Raw genomic sequence first — 17,500 nt, 5'->3', positions numbered from 1 at the left:
TTTTGTTCAACAAACAATCATGCGATAATGTTAATAAGATTTCTTAATGCAATGTGAAGAGAAAAACAATTTAGCAGTCCATTTTGGTTAAGGTTGAATTTAAAATTTTTTTTCGGAATATGACAACTTAATGTAAATATCCTAACAAAGCTCTGGCACACAATTTAAGAAAGTTATTATGCTAACCAAAAAAAAAAATGCTAACAATGTCCAGATAATTGGGAAGTTGTGCTAACCATGTTTAGACAGTTGAAACATTATGCTAACCAGGTCTAGGCCGTTGAGAAATTCTGCTAACCAAGTTCAGACTGTTAAAATATTATGCTAACCCGGTCTAGACAGTTGAGAAATTGTGCTAACCAGCTCTAGACAGTTGAAAATTATGCTAACCAAGTTCAGTCAGTTGAAATATTATGCTAACCAGATCCAGACAGTTGAAATATTATGCTAACCAGATCCAGACAGTTGAAATATTATGCTAACCAGATCCAGATAGTTAGAATATTATGTTGAATCGTGTCTAGATAGTTAGAATATTATGCTAAACAGATCCAGACAGTTAGAATATTGTGCTAATTAGGTCTAGACAATTAAAAAAATATGCTAACCAGGTCTAGACAGTTAAGATATTATGCTAACCAGATCCAGACAGTTAAAATATTATGCTAACCAGGTCTAGACAGTTAGAATATTATGTTAACTAGATACAGACAGTTAAAATATTATGCTAACCTGGTCTAGACAGTTAAGATATGATGCTAACCAGATCCAGACAGTTAAAATATTATGTTAACCAGATTCAGACAGTTAAAATATTATGCTAACAAGGTCTAGACAGTTAAAATTTTATGCTAACCAGATCCAGACAGTTAAGATATTATGCTAACTAGATCCACAGTTAAATTATTATACGAACCAGGTCTAGACAGTTAAAATATTATGCTAACCAGGTCCAGACAGTTAAAATATTATGCTAACCAGGTCTACACAGTTAGAATATTATGCTAACCAGATCCAGACAGTTAAAATATTATGCCAACTAGGTCTTCACAGTTAGAATATTATGCTAACCAGATCCAGACAGTTGAAATATTATGCTAACCAGGTCTAGACAGTTAGAATATTATGTTAACTAGATACAGACAGTTAAAATATTATGCCAACTAGGTCTTCACAGTTAGAATATTATGCTAACCAGATCCAGACAGTTAAAATATTATGCTAACCAGGTCTAGACAGTTAGAATATTATGTTAACTAGATACAGACAGTTAAAATATTATGCTAACCTGGTCTAGACAGTTAAGATATGATGCTAACCAGATCCAGACAGTTAAAATATTATGTTAACCAGATTCAGACAGTTAAAATATTATGCTAACAAGGTCTAGACAGTTAAAATTTTATGCTAACCAGATCCAGACAGTTAAGATATTATGCTAACTAGATCCACAGTTAAATTATTATACGAACCAGGTCTAGACAGTTAAAATATTATGCTAACCAGGTCCAGACAGTTAAAATATTATGCTAACCAGGTCTACACAGTTAGAATATTATGCTAACCAGATCCAGACAGTTAAAATATTATGCCAACTAGGTCTTCACAGTTAGAATATTATGCTAACCAGATCCAGACAGTTAAAATATTATGCTAACCAGATCCACGCAGTTAGAATATTATGCTAACCAAGTCTAGACAGTTAAAATGTTATGCTGACCAGAACCAAACACTTGAAATATTATGCTAAACAGGTTTAGACAGTTGAAATATTATACTAACCTGGTCTAGACAGTTAAAATACTATACTAACCTGGTCTAGACAGTTAAAATATTATGCTAACCAGATTCAGACAGTTAAAATATTATGCTAACCAGTTCCAGAGACAATTGAAAAATAAAAAATAATGAGCTACGTTAATCCTGCCTTGTTAGTGTTTGCTCCCGGACTGGAAAAGAACAGTTGGCCACAGGAAGTCCTGGCACACCTCTCTTTGAGGATGTGGACCCTGTCACATCCTAACTGCATTAGAATCCATTAGAATTCAGAATAATTTTGTTGTTGTTGATCTTTTCATTTTTTGGTGAAATTGACTTCCACTAAAGATATTTGGATTTGAACGTATGACAGGTTTCAATGTACTGACAAATAGCGGAGTTGATTGATTGATTCAAAGAATCTAATTAATCTGTCTTTACAATTACCAAGGTCTCTGACGCCGTAAAAGAAAAGTTGTTATTGTTGCTTATGTTCGAGGGATAACTTTTATCGCATGGTGTGCTTTGATAAATGATAATCAACTTGCAATTTCTTGCAAGCCTTGCCCAGAAACAGGTTTGGAGAAAGAAAAAAAAAAGGTTTTACATTCAAGCAATGAATTTTTACTTCTTTATGCCTTCTTTGTTTTCCAAGAGATTTGTTTGATAGATGATGGTGACAATAATAATAATATATATAGTTTTTAAGGGAAATATTTATTTTAATGTTGTTTTTGTTCTTAATTTTTTTTTATTTTAACCTGTTTCCTTTCCTCACTGGGATATTTTCCATGTTGGAGCCCCTGGGCTTATAACATCCTGCTTTTCCAACTAGGGTTGTAGCTTAGCAAGTAATAATAATAATAATAATAATAATAATAATAATAATAATAATAATATTAATAATATTCATTATATATATTCTTGCACTCAAAAGATGTCCCTTTGCTCAGTGATGTTCTTTCACGCAAATACGTAATATTGTTTTAGATATTAATGTATATTTGCATATGTGAATATACAGATGATTGTTAACACATGCGAATTCATTACCAACATACAGTCTACAGTATCACATGAGGTGGCTTCTATGAATGGCAGGCAACCTTGAATAGGATAATTAACTCATTCTTGTGGTACTTGTTCCAGTTGGAAAGTTATGAATAATGTCTTTAGAGGGCGGCCGCTAGCTTGGGCCGTCGGTGAGAGGTTCACCTCTAAGAGTGTGATGACGCGAATTTCACAAATGCTGGAATATTAAAGAGGCCGGCAGCTAGCTTGGCCGTCACTGAGAGATTCACTTTTAAGAGTGTGATGACGCGAATATTTCTTCTCACGGAATATTATATCCTGGTCAGGCAGTGTAATCGCTTGAGGATGCACTCGGGCACTCTATTCTATCTTGTTTCTCATCCTCTTATTATTTTGGAGTTTTTATAGTTTATATATGAACACTGCGCATGACAAGGAATTGGCTATCCTTTGATGAATCTAGCCAATGAATGCTCTATGGATTTAGTCAGTCACTGAGACGACTGGCAAAATCTAACCGAGGTCCTTTGCGTCATTAGGCGTAGGGGGAGATGATTATGATGATATATGAAAGATTTAATAATAATAATAATAATAATAATAATAATAATAATAATAATAATAATAATAATAATAATAATAATAAATTTTGAATGACAGAACATATACGTTGAACGTTACGAAAAAAAAAAAAAAGAATATTTTAACACATTCAACTTGTCTTTCTTTCTGGGCTTTCTTTCTGGGCTACATTTCTATATATAATTCAGTTACACACAATTAAAATCAGCTGCATTTTTCCAGACATTTTTTTTCTCATTATATTTGGAAGCATGCCTTTCCCGTTGGTTGACAGCACATAGCCTAATGCATAGCCACGTCGTGGCATATCTTTCATATTACGGCTTTTGCATTTAATTATTCGAGGGAAACCGTGACATTTATCAAAAACAGTAAGATCCTACGAAGTAGAGTCTGTTTTACAAACGCCTTTATTTGTTTGTTATTGCCGTGATAGTTTGTATTATTTTTGATAAAGATTTGTCGTTGAGTTGGAAAAGTACCTATTAAAATACGGCTTAGACCGTTTTGATTGTGAGAGTTTGTTTTTAGAATTCTTGAATGTATATATATATATATATATATATATATATATATATATATATATATATATATATATATATATATATATATATATTACATCTATATATTTCTAACGAGACAGGAATGTCATTTTAAATGTCCTAATCTATAAAGGTCTATCAGTCGTCAAAATAAGTTACAGTATACTTTCAAGTCTTTTATTATTTTTTTTTATCTTTTTATTATTAAATTTTACAAAAGGATCAATACAATGACTTCATATATACAATATAAAATAATAATAAATTACATCCTTTACAAATAACAAAGTAAGTAAGCCTTATATCCTATAGAGTAACTTATATTTCTTCTTATTCTTTATTTTACAATAGCATTAAGTACATAATCTTTGGTAAAGAGCTTGTCTAATTTATTCACATAAACTTTACTCAATATAAACTTGGTTTTTGACATTTTATTCACTATATAAGTTATTAGGTTTGGGTCGTCTGCCAAAAGACCCAAAGATCGACCCAACATGTCTTTTATTATTTGGTCGTTGTTAGACCACCTAACCTTTCGATACTAATTAAACAATCTAGTTATTCGGATTATTGGTGAATTAATTAACCCATTCAATTTCATTAGAGCACAGCTTGTTCATTAATATTGGCGTAATCCTGTCATTAACATTCGTTAAAAGTTAATGATGGTAAAGCAGTGTTAACTCCCTTATCGTATATATAGATTTCTATACTCGATATGTTTTACTATTATGTTTTACCGATAGATAGAAATTTATAAAGGAAATCTAAATCAATAAATAGGTTTAAGGAAAGGTATGGACTGCTGTAAATCTTATCTAGAACGGACAAAATGTAAGCAGGGCTGCTTCACACTTCTGCGAATAATGTCTATACTCAATTTATTTTAATGAGGCTCATTTGCACTAACTCGCAGCGGTGCCCTTTTAGCTCGGAAAAGTTTCCTGCTATCATTTGGTTAGAATTATCTTGTCCAACCAATCATGGATCAGGAAACTTTTCCGAGCTAAAAGGGCATCGCTGCGAGTCGGTGCAAATCTGCCTCACTAAAATGAATTGACTATAGTTATTTGCTATCAATGTTGCAATTCATGGAATTCAGTGGTAGGTTTCCCAACTGATTTGATATACACGTTAACGCTGTGAAAGGACCATGATCTACAAAGCTGTACTAGTCAGGAACACCCATGCTAGATTGGTTTGCTGTGAGCGATTAGACGAAAATCTCCAATCACTACTTTGTACTGGTCAGTCTGGTAATGAAAACTGGGCAAAACCCAGACATGAATAAAAACATATCTGAAGCCTTTGTCCTGCAGTGGACTAGAAACGGCTGGAATTGTTGTTTGTTGTTTTATATATATATATATATATATATATATATATATATATATATATATATATATATATATATATATATATATATATATATATATATATATAACATATATATATTTATCGCCAGTTCTTAATTTCTTCCATCTTGCCGTCCAACCTCTTCTAAGTTTTTCTTAGTGCAATTGTACTTGGGCGCTGAGTGGCCTCACAAGCCCCCAGCCTAGGCCATATAGCCCTAAATCATAAAAAGAAAAACGAAATCATCACAACCACATTGACACTGAACCTGATGTTCCGCAACGCTGGCCACTTCATACACCCACACATACAGTTCTTCAGCATCTTGGCAACCCCCACCCTCATCATTCCGCACTGCGCAATTCATTTCTTAGTTCATAAATTTGTATTATTAGTTTTTAATTCATATATATATTATTTTACTTGAAAATTATTTAAAAAGTGTGGTATCAATGTAAAATACATCAACGAAAGCTCACCAGTATGAACTATTAACATAATTTTGCTCATGGTTACTACTAATAGTGACAACAGAACTGCAAACACTAGAGAGAGCTCATTCAGGCTTTATAAATTGCAGGAGAAAATCCTCTTATTTGTAGATACAGGAGAGGAATTGACAGAGACTAGCGGTACTTAGATATTCAAAGGTTATCACTGAGCAGTAACAGGTTTGTCCATAGCTTTGCCCTTCAGCGAAGCAAGGGGAATAAACAAATACATAAGTAAAAAAAAAAAAAAAAACGATTGTTTTTTGCGGCTCCTAATTTAGTCCTTTTAGATTTTTTTCTTTTTTTAGGAATTGAGAAAAAACAAATTTGAAATTTTTATAGATTTGATTGCTCGTTATGTTTTCGCTACTGTTTGCATGCGTGTTTGTTTGTGAACAGCTTCCTGGCCACAATTTTAATCGTAGAGTAATGAAATTTGCAAGGATTAACTTTTATGTAAAAAAGTTGGAAATGATTAAATTTTGGGAGATCATGTTCAAAGGTCAAGGCCTCATGGTCAACTAAAATGTCAAATTTACGTAATCAGCCATAAGTTTGGACAGCATTGTCATAAAGACTTCAAATTTGGTTCATATTTGAGTGTATGAAAATCCACGCCAATTAATACATGTTAAGGTCAAAGGGCAGACTAAAGTCCTCCACCATCACTCATCCGCACTGACCAAACCCCAGACCCGAATGAAGACGTTTTGAGGCCTAGAAACGGCTGCATTTGTTGTTTTATATATATATATATATATATATATATATATATATATATATATATATATATATATATATATATATATATAATTTATATATATATAGATATGTATATATATACAGTATATATACATACATACATATACTTATGTGTGTGCGTTCGAGCCTTTTTATAATAAAGTTTAGTCCGCAGTAAGCATTGCTTTTCCAGTTTTGAAGTAACTTGAGGTGTGTAAATTGCAAAGCCTCCTCTGGAAATTTAAGTTTTAACTTGCTTAGGTATTAAACCTAAATGCTCGTGCTACCATACTGTATTATTGAAAGAATGGTATTGTTTCGTTATCGGTATTTGAAGTGAATAACAATTTTTCTATGCCTGGTCTCGCCCCTGTTGATTCCAGTGTCAAGAATACCAAATCTCGTTAGGTGTGTACACCTGCGAGTGTATGTCTGTGTGATTGGCTGGGAACGGGGTAGGAAAATACGGATAATAAGGATTACATAAGGATTACAGGATAATAACGAAAGTTATATAATACGCATGTGAGAACAATGTCAGATACGGTTTCTGGATTTTCCAAGGATGTTAGAAGGAAGCTGAATATAATTATGTTTTAATGTCAATAGAGCACTGAGTTAGTTTCCGGTCTTTTCACTGCCTCGCGTATTACATCTTCTGTCTCTAGGTGTTACGCAATTTCTTACATAAGATGGAATTTTTTCTGTTCATTCTTTTTTTCGGATGATATATAACACAGAAGTTAGTCGTTTTATTTTCTTCAAGATCATGGTCGAAATTTTATTTAATGGAAGGCCTTCTTATGCGTTACATAGCAACACAACTTGTATTATTATTATTATTATTATTATTATTATTATTATTATTATTATTATTATTATTGAACATGAATTTTCTAGTTAAGGTGAAGGTCTTACGTAATATAACATTGACGTGAATGCTGTAGATGTATGTTATTTGTTTAAATTTCTGATTTCCTAATGGCGTAAAAGGACTTAAAGAAACCTCATTCACTAAACCTTATAAGAGTTGATATTTGTTAAGAGGTCAGATTAATTTGACACTTTTCTCTACCTTCCGTTTATGGGCAACATAACATATCCTTAATTATATTACCCTTAAAATCTCTCTCTCTCTCTCTCTCTCTCTCTCTCTCTCTCTCTCTCTCTCTGGTAGCCAAATAGCTAGTGACGCTTTTAAGATACGAATGTCTTGAAAATGATTTAATACTTGAAGTTTTCCTTTGAAATAAGTTAATGCAAACTATAAAATATAATTCATGATTACTATTTTATACTGAAAATCACCAGATTAGGTTATTCAATTTCATGAATAAAAATGCAAAAAAAGAAAAAAAAAATGCGTCTTTGAATTATACTTTACATTTCTATAAAACGAATCTTATTTTTTTTTAATTATTTTGCTTAAAGAAAGCATTTAGAATAGTTTGCCCTTGCCCAAAGAGTATGGTATTAAGTAAGTATCTATGTGATTGCTGTTGCATTTTCTGCTATTGATTTTACGTCAGATTTTGTAAGGTAAACCATGGTTTAGCTTTCATAAAAAAAAACTGGATTTGAAAGTAGTAGTATGAGAGAGAGAGAGAGAGAGAGAGAGAGAGAGAGAGAGAGAGAGAGAGAGAGAGAGAGAGAGAGATGTGCAGTTGGTACACTTTTCATGAAAGTCTGTTCTGTATGAAGAACATTCCTCCTAGAGCTATGAAGGGGCAACAGTGTCTTGGGTCCCATTAAAATTCCATTGGTTCAATTTACCCGAAAAAAAAAAACTTCTGCAATGTAACCTGGCCAATAGAGGTTCGAGATAATATCATGTAACTCAGATAATGGTTACATGACGTGTGACAGTCTTTTCTTCCAGATGCCGTTACGTAACGCTCTGGTATGTAACAGGTTCTTCATATTTACCACATAAAGGAAATGGTTTGATGTTTCTGCTCCGGTGTATAGAAATTCAATTACATGTTTTGAAAGAGTTCAAAAATATTTTCGTCCCTTTCATTATAAAGCTTCCCTATGAAAGAGCACCGAACATGATCATAACAGAACTATATTTCATTTGTAATTTTCAGCCTGATTTTCCTCAAAGTTGGAATTAACGTAACGATGTTATTTCAAGGCTGATTTTTTTTTTCATATTGACGTGTTACGTAATTTCTCTTTGTTAGACGACCGTGTCTAACAAAAACTGTTCTTTAATATTGCTAACTAGTGAGGCTCTCAGTAGAGAGGATGCCTTCACCACCCCATGTAAACTTATTTGGTTCTTAATTCCACTGCTTACTTGTACTTCTATGTATTTATTCAAAATCCATTCGATTTGTCCGTAGGTCATATTCTACGTGTCCACCAGGTATCGTTGAAATTGGTTTAGTAGTTTTTGTGTAATGTATTTGCCATTTACTTGACGTTGCAGGTATTTTCAAAGTACTTCTGTGCACTTGTACTTTGATGTACTATATCCAAATCTTTACAGATTTATCCTTGGGTCATACCCAACATGACTACCATGTTTGGTGAAAATTGGTACTGTAATTTTTGTGTAAAGTTGCTCACAAACAAACAAACAGACGAAAGTGAATACATAACCTTCGCAAACTCTGATTTTGGCGAAGGTAATAATAACTTGGAATTATATTGAAAGTTTTTTTAACCACTGCGCGTAGTTCCTCTCCATTGCCATCACAGTCACTAACAGTGACTGTCTAAAACAGCAATTTGGTTACTGTCAGGGGATAAACGTGTTTACTAAGCAATTTCAGTCATCAGAATCTAATTGTATTGAATGTTTTAATATGTTTTAACATAAAGGAAATCCCTACAGCTTCTAATATATGTGAAGTGATGCAAATATAGATTATGGGGAAATGAAATCTCTCTCTCTCTCTCTCTCTCTCTCTCTCTCTCTCTCTCTCTCTCTCTCTCTCTCTCTGCATATATATATATATATATATATATATATATATATATATATATATGTGTGTGTGTGTGTGTGTGTGTGTGTGTGTGTCTATATATGTATGGTGTGTTTGTTTGTTATAAATTGTTGTTAAGAGTTGCTCCTTATGAAATTTAGAACGTCTGCTTATTTTGGATATGATAATAACAAAGATGATAATAAGAATATTGATTATTCATACGAATGACAGTGAAGTATTGAAAAGGTAACATTCCTACGTTTACAATGAAATGAAGGTTATTTGAGCTGACCTCATAAACCAAAACTAAACCGTAATTATAAGAGATATATTAAGCACTTCTTAGAACATTTATAATTTTGCTAAGAAGGAAAGACAATTTTCTATTACCTTTGTCTGTAATAAAACAAACATTTAAATACGTTTGTTGGTATATTTATGTATGACTCCATCATCATCATCATCATCATCATTAGCCGTAACTAGTTGGCTGCAGGAGAAAGGCCTCTGATATGATCTTCCACTCCCGTCTGTTTATGGTCTTTCTATGCCAGTCTATATCTGTGTTTATATGTTGCGTGTGCGTACGGGATATTTACATGTTGATAAAATAAACAATGTTATTGTCTGTTGAACCACATATTTTATGATCGATGTTATTTATAATCATTAGTTCAAGGAAACAAAGACTTGACATTATCGGTCAGTTCCCGCTGCGGTTGGCTTATTTTAGAGAATTCGTGTAACTGGGATGGTCGAAACTCAACGCTGCCGCGTACTGGGAGAGAGATTATTTGGGACAGAAAATCAGGAGCATGATATCTTAACTAAATCATAAAACCAACCTCAAAGTCGTCCTACGACGGTCCTGATTCAGTAAACAACAATAACAATAACAAATGCTACCGTTTCTAGTCCACTGCAGGACAAAGGCATGTGTCCTTATTCATGTCTGGGGTTTGCCAGTTTTTATCACTACGCTGGCCAACCGCGGATTGGTTTTGATTTCAGACTTAACTATAGCTGTTCACAGCAAAACAACCTAATATAGGTGGGCCTGGCTTGAACAGCTTTGCTGATCATGGCGATACACAAACCCTTTCACGACGTTAAGGAATCCCTACTCAGAAAGGGTATTATGTAAACAGAAAAGCTCAAATCAAAAGCTTTGACTGTCCGACCGATCGAAGAACTGGACTGACCTTAAATCACGTGTTTAGTTTGCGTATTAAATTGCAACGTTACAATAACATCAACAGTCGACAAAGTGCAAAACTCTCATAAAAGTAAAAACAGAGATAAACAAGTGAGCAAGTCCTGAACGCGGACATGGTCCTCGTAGAGGACATACCTCCGCCAAGGTGACCTAGAGCGCCATATGTCCTAGAATCATGAATTGATGTGACTTCGACCTTCACATGACCTTGACCTTCACGTGACCTTCAAGTGACCTTGACCTTCACGTGACCTTGACCTTCACATGACCTTGGCTTCAAGTGACCTTGATCTTCAAATGTACTTGACCTTCACGTGACCTTGACCTTCACGTGACCTTGACCTTCACGTGACCTTGACCTTCAAGTGACCTGCTTGACTTTTGACCTTCAAGTGATCTTTGTTCATTTGCCACTGATACTTAATATGACATTGATATAATGCACCAATATGACCTTGACCTTTGACCTTTATAAATTTGAACATCACCCATGGGTTGCGCCTGGACTAGGACTTCCCTGTTGGCTTATGCAAAAGTCAGTGCTTTATTTCTGTCTCTTGATATGGCCACTTATGTCATAGTGACACCAGTGACCCCTGTGACCTTGACCTTGGGGTGACCTTGACCGAAATTTAATCAGTTCTTCCATACACATTGGGGAACTACTTGGCCAAGTTTGAAGTGATTCCGTGTAGAAATGTGGCCTCTACGTTGTCCACAGACAGACAGACAAACAGAGAAACAAACAAACAAACAAACAAACAAACAAACCGAACCGAAAACATAACCTCCTGGCGGAGGTAATAAGATCTCAGTATTTTCACATGCAGGGGTAAAATAATGAATGATTTCATTAACGCTCATCAAATAATGTTCTCAGTCGGTTTTGAGTGTTTCTTCTAATCCACAGTAATCACAATATATTTTGGAGGATTCGGTCGAAAGGAACAAGGATCGAAGGAATTTTGTGAGTGTGCTCTCGTGCCATTGGAGTTTAAAGGCCACTCATGAATGACATAGGCAAGGGACAGTGACATTGCCATAGAAAGCAGGACAGTGTCCTAGAGTCTGACCATATATACATAAGATCAGCGCCCAAGCCCCGTTCTACACCCAAGCTAGGACCAGGGAGGGCGATGCAGTGGCTTTTGATGACTCAGCAGGTAGACATATAGGATCCCCCAAACCGCCCATTCTTAGCTCACAAGGATGGTGAGGCTGCAGACAATAAAGGAGCTAACGAGTTTGAGCGGGACTCTAACCCCAGTCTGGCGATCACCAAGCAGAGACGTTACCAATAGGTCACAGTAACCCTCGAGATGACTGACAAATTATTGTTTCTAATTATTAGTTTACCTCATTCTAAGCATGAAGAATCTGTATTCTCCAGGGGATTGGATCGTCTGGTGTCATTTTCCTAACAAAATTGTCTCTCGTTTTTCCCGACTAAGTGAATGTCGTAATATCTACCTGGTAATCTGAACTGAGTGTGTGTGTTATCTGAATACGCGGTGCGCGATATTAATGCTATTTTATGAAAATGTTGTTCTCACAAAGAAGCAATAGATTCTCACTGATGCCTTCAAGCGAGGAGGGATAGGTTACCTGGGACTGAATAACAATAAAAGAAATTATTCCTTTGTATTATGGAAGGGGGAATGACGGTCCACGATATCATCACCATTACCAATTTCTCATTGCGTGAGAACGAACATCTTTACAAGGCAGTAATAATATAACTATAATAGGTTATTAGGTACCAATTACGATTAAGAATTTAGGGTCGTTTATGTTATTAATTTGCAGCGAAAGTTTTTTCATGTTGAACATTATGACATAAATCTCTTTTTTTTTTTTTTTTAGTTTATATAAGAAAGATCTATTTTAATTTGGCTGATTTTAAAATATTTCATTTTGATTTTTCATTACTTGTATTGTAGTTATTTCCTTATTTCCTTTCTTCATGGGGCTATTTTTCTTTCTTGGAGCCATTGGGCTTTTCCAACTAGGGTTGTAGCTTAACTGATAATGATAATGATAATAATAATAATAATGATAATAATAATAATAATACTAATAATAATGATGATGATGATACTACTACTACTACTACTACTACTACTACTACTACTACTTCTAATAATAATAATAATAATAATAATGACTAACGAATAAGGGCCCTTTATATAACCAAGTTATTAATTTTTCATGATTGTCATTATTGTTATTATTATTGATAATTGCGAGTAGCAGAGCCTTGCTGTAACAGAGTTCACAACTTCCAAGGTCAATGACGAGGTCAAATCTACACCAGAATGTGGGTCCTAGAGGTTAACCTTGTGCCAGAAATATGGAGCTGTAAGCTATCTTGGAGTCATTTTATTGATACATTCAACTTATCTGCCAAATAATTTATTTAGATGTTTGAAAGTTAACTTAAAATTCAGTTGATCATTGAAAAATTGTAAGGTTCGGTACTAGGAAAACCGAAGGTTATTAAAACAATCATTACTACGTGAACGTTGTCCAGTTGTGTTATGCATTACAATGATATTGTTATGAAGAACAGGCGGTATCAAGAAACCAGCAGATTATTACTGGATATGCGCAGAACATTCTTAACATCGCGTGATCTTATGCAGGATGTCTTTTGTTTTTTTCATTATTCATTTTTTTTTATTTCTTCAGATGCTATGAGTAACAATATAAACCAGTAATCTTTTTTATTAGGCATCCTGTACTTTTCCACGTAGCTTCTGATACAATGGCATGGAACAATTTACTTAATTTACTTCATTCCTAAACATACAATGTTCAAGAACTCACTGCAAACCTTGAGTCAGCTGTAATCAGAATGTTTATTTTACCTGAATTTCCTTTCCTTTTATGGTTTTCGTACACGAACTGCCGTAACTTTTATCACATATGATTGTTTAAAACAAAACTGTCTTATGATATATTTTTTTTTTTTTTTTTTTTTTTAACTATAGCATGGTTTCAATATCAAAACCTTAAAACATGCAATTTTTTTTAATAATTTGCTAATTCATTATATTTTTTTCTTTTTAGAAATTGAGAATTTCTGATACATTTATTTACGATTTTGTGAAAAATACCTCTGTCCGTCTTTCAGTTTTTTCTCAAGACTTCAAATAAGAATTACGAACACATTAGATTTTTAGACTTATTTCTACGATCATAAGTACAGTACTTTTGAAATTTCTTATGAATTATTCCATTTTATTATCGAAATTATTTGTCGAAATTTCAAGTACAGAGGGCTTGTATCATTAAGCATATTTTTGCTGATATTATCCCTTTGTTTTCTTCAGTTTTTCATCTTGTCCATTTTTCTTTCCATTTATTTACCTAATTTGTCACTGATTTGCTTTCCAGATCTATTTTTAAACTGGTAATTCCTGTTACCATTAAGTTACTTCTGGTCTTTTTAAATTCCTTGAAGTTTTCATCTCTTATTGGTACTTAACTTGTCTTTTTGCGCTTTACATTCATTTACCTAATTTATCAATAATTTGCATTCCAGAGCATTTTTTAAAACAAGTTGTGCAAATTACCTTTACTGTATAATATTTGTCCTTTTTCATTCCATTGAAGTTTCCTTCTCTTATTAGTTCTTAACTTGTATTTTTGTGCATTACATTCATTTACCCAAGTTATCAATGATTTGCATTCCAGAGCCCTTTTTAAAACAAGTTGTGCAGATTACCTTTATTGTCTTAATATTTATTCTTTTTCAATCCTTTTAAGTTTCCTTCGCTTATTAGTACTTAACTGTTTTTTTTTTTGCTCTTTACATTCGTTTACCTAATTTATCAATAATTTGAATTCCAGAGTCCTTTTTAAAACAAGCTTTGCAAATTACCTTTACTGTATAATGTTTGTTCATTTTCATTCCGTTGAAGTTTCCTTCTCTTATTGGTACTTAATTTGTCTTTTTGCTCTATACATTCATTTACCTAATTTATTAATAATTTGAATTCCAAAGCCTTTTTCAAAACAAGTTGTGAAAATTACCTTTACTGTATAATATTTGTCCTTTTTCATTCCCTTGAAGTTTTCTTCTCTTATTCCAAATTATTTCTTTTCTTCTTTACCTGGATATTTTCATTCGTCCTTATTACTAATCTCATATCCTAATATCTGTTCTCCGAAACGACATCTTATAATCAGTCTATGACATCGATTCCTTATCAAACGGGTCCGTTGACGGAAATTAAGAAGAAATAGTTAAGTGAACAGTGCGTCTGTTATCCCAATCAAATTTTGTTCAAGTCGTTGAAGTTGCTAAATACCACCATTGGTGTATATGATTTTTTACTATTTTTAAGTTTCAATTTAGGTCAATATGTTTTAAATAATAGTGATATGTTTAAAGAGTATTAATAAGCTTCAAAGTATATTATTATTATTATTATTATTATTATTACTACTACTACTACTACTACTACTACTACTACTACTACTACTACTAGGTAAGCTACAACCCTAGTTGGAAAAGCAAGATGCTATAAGCCCAAAGGGTCCAACAGGGAAAAATAGCCCAGTGAGAAAAGGAAATAAGGAAATAGATAAATAAAAATATGAGAAATAATGAACAATTAAAAAAAATTGAATACAGTAACAACATCAAAACAGATATTTCATATATAAACTATAAAAATACTTATGTCAGTATGTTCAACGTAAACGTTTGCTGCAAGTTTGAACTTTTGAAGTTCTACTGATTCAACTACTGTACCCGATTAGGAAGATCATTCCACATCTTGATGACAACTCGAATAAAACTTCTAGAATACTGTGTAGTAATATATCTAAAGTGTATTTATGTTTAAAGAATAGTAATATGTTTAAGGAGTATCAATACGTTTTAAAGAATTATAGTATATATATACAATATTAGTATATAATAAATCCTGTATTATAAATATTTTATAAATAGATGTATTTAACATTAAATTTTGTATATATCAGTTTATTCGTCTCTATTTCACGTTTATATAATTTAATAACATGTGAGATTTTGCCACGATAACATTTAGTACTGCAGCTCAGCCTGTACCGGGCACTCTCCATTACAAATGTACACTATATATATATATATATATATATATATATATATATATATATATATATATATATATATAATATATATATATATATGTATATATATATATATATATATATATATTTATATGAATATATATATATATATATATATATATATATATATATATATATATATATATATATATATTTATATGAATATATATATATATATATATATATATATATATATATATATATATACACACATATATATATATATACATATATATACATATGTGTGTGCGTGTGTGTTATGTACACATTACCTTATGATTGTAATCTGATAGATTTAAATCATATGAAAATTAATAGCAAAATGCACTGAAAAATTCATAATTTATTATAAATCTGGACCAGTTAAGTAAGGCATTCATATTCATGAAAATCCCTTATATTTTTATTACCATCAGGTATCGTAGCCATGGAGAAAATATGAACAAAATCCGGCGATGGACATGTTTTTAGGTATACAAAATAACCGTTAAATATCAAACAGTGTAAAGTAAAAATAATAGTAAATTTACCAAAATAATTACACAAGTAAAACTCAATAAAAACCAGTCAAGCGAGATATTGAAAAGGAGAGAGAGATTATAAAGAAGTTACATATACGCCGTTTGTGATCTCAGAACAGAGCCTACCTGTACTTTGCAGAATCTTGCACTTCAACGGTAGGCGAACGAATATCATAAACTCACTTTGCGTATTTTCTTACCACTTCTGTAAATATAAATCTAGTTACATATTTCTATTCAGATATCACTATGAAACGCACTTGATATAATAACCCACTGGCTCTCAACGATGAAAATTCATAACTTATTTTAGAGACATGAACGCACCACTGCAAGGAAACCTGCAACATTCGAATGCAGGGATGGAGTGACGAAATAAGCCTCGCTGGCGCACATATTAAACGTTGGGGAGTCCCCACTTCGTACACACTCAGGTAAGAACTGAGTTGCCAGTTCGTAATAATCGTTCCGAAGGAAGGCGAAAGTCTCCTATATCGGTGTACGTAAGATTGTTTCAATAATTTTCATGACTTGATAACGAATGCCATTTAATGATTAGAAGATAAGCCTTGGAATAAAAAGATATCAACCCCTTGAAGTATGGATCGCATAAGATTAACACTTAGGACTCAAGGCAAATGGCAACTCGTAAGATGGCCTCCTATAACCTTGGACTGTATCTCAAAATTATAATGTCATAACAGGAAGACATTAGGTGTGGATTGAGTCCAGGAAGGTAAACACAAGACACGTGTTGCCGGGAGAAAGCAGTGAGTGTAGAGGTAAAGCTTTATGTAGGACATTTATGAAATTATCTTCAAGGGTATCTTTGATATGACCTGGAAAAAATGCAGCTAATAGATGTTTGTGAGAAATTGCATATGATTTACTTAATAAAACAATTAATTTTTCTGATGTTATGAAATATTTGATTCATTTTTATTGAAATCACTCTAAGTTACCATATAAAGGTTACATGATAAACATTTTTTTTTACAAAATAAAAAAAATTACTGGAGAAATGGAGGGACATCTCTCTCTCTCTCTCTCTCTCTCTCTCTCTCTCTCTCTCTCTCTCTCTCTCTCTCTCCCCCCAAGGTTCTCAAGATGGAAAGGAAAATCGTTGAAATCTTTTTTTAAATTTGGCGTTTTTATTTTAATTTTTTTGTCATAGAAAACTTGTTTTTCAGCGATTGTTGAT

General features: G+C 32.7%; 1 protein-coding gene across 1 annotated transcript in view; it reads right to left on the bottom strand.

Annotated features, from left to right (window-relative positions):
* The window catches only part of LOC137658540 (high-affinity choline transporter 1-like), a 254,295-nt gene extending 237,616 nt beyond the window's left edge, over positions 1–16,679 (bottom strand). Inside the window, exon 1 of the mRNA XM_068393387.1 lies at positions 16,426–16,679. The gene's annotated coding sequence lies outside the window, so the exon portion shown is untranslated. The remainder of the gene's footprint in view (positions 1–16,425) is intronic.
* Positions 16,680–17,500: the final 821 nt, after the last annotated feature.

Source organism: Palaemon carinicauda, chromosome 19 (genome assembly GCF_036898095.1).
Source record: "Palaemon carinicauda isolate YSFRI2023 chromosome 19, ASM3689809v2, whole genome shotgun sequence".
Taxonomy (NCBI): domain Eukaryota; kingdom Metazoa; phylum Arthropoda; class Malacostraca; order Decapoda; family Palaemonidae; genus Palaemon; species Palaemon carinicauda.
The sequence above is the reverse complement of the archived record's forward strand: the minus strand, read 5'-3'. Positions and strand labels throughout refer to the sequence as shown.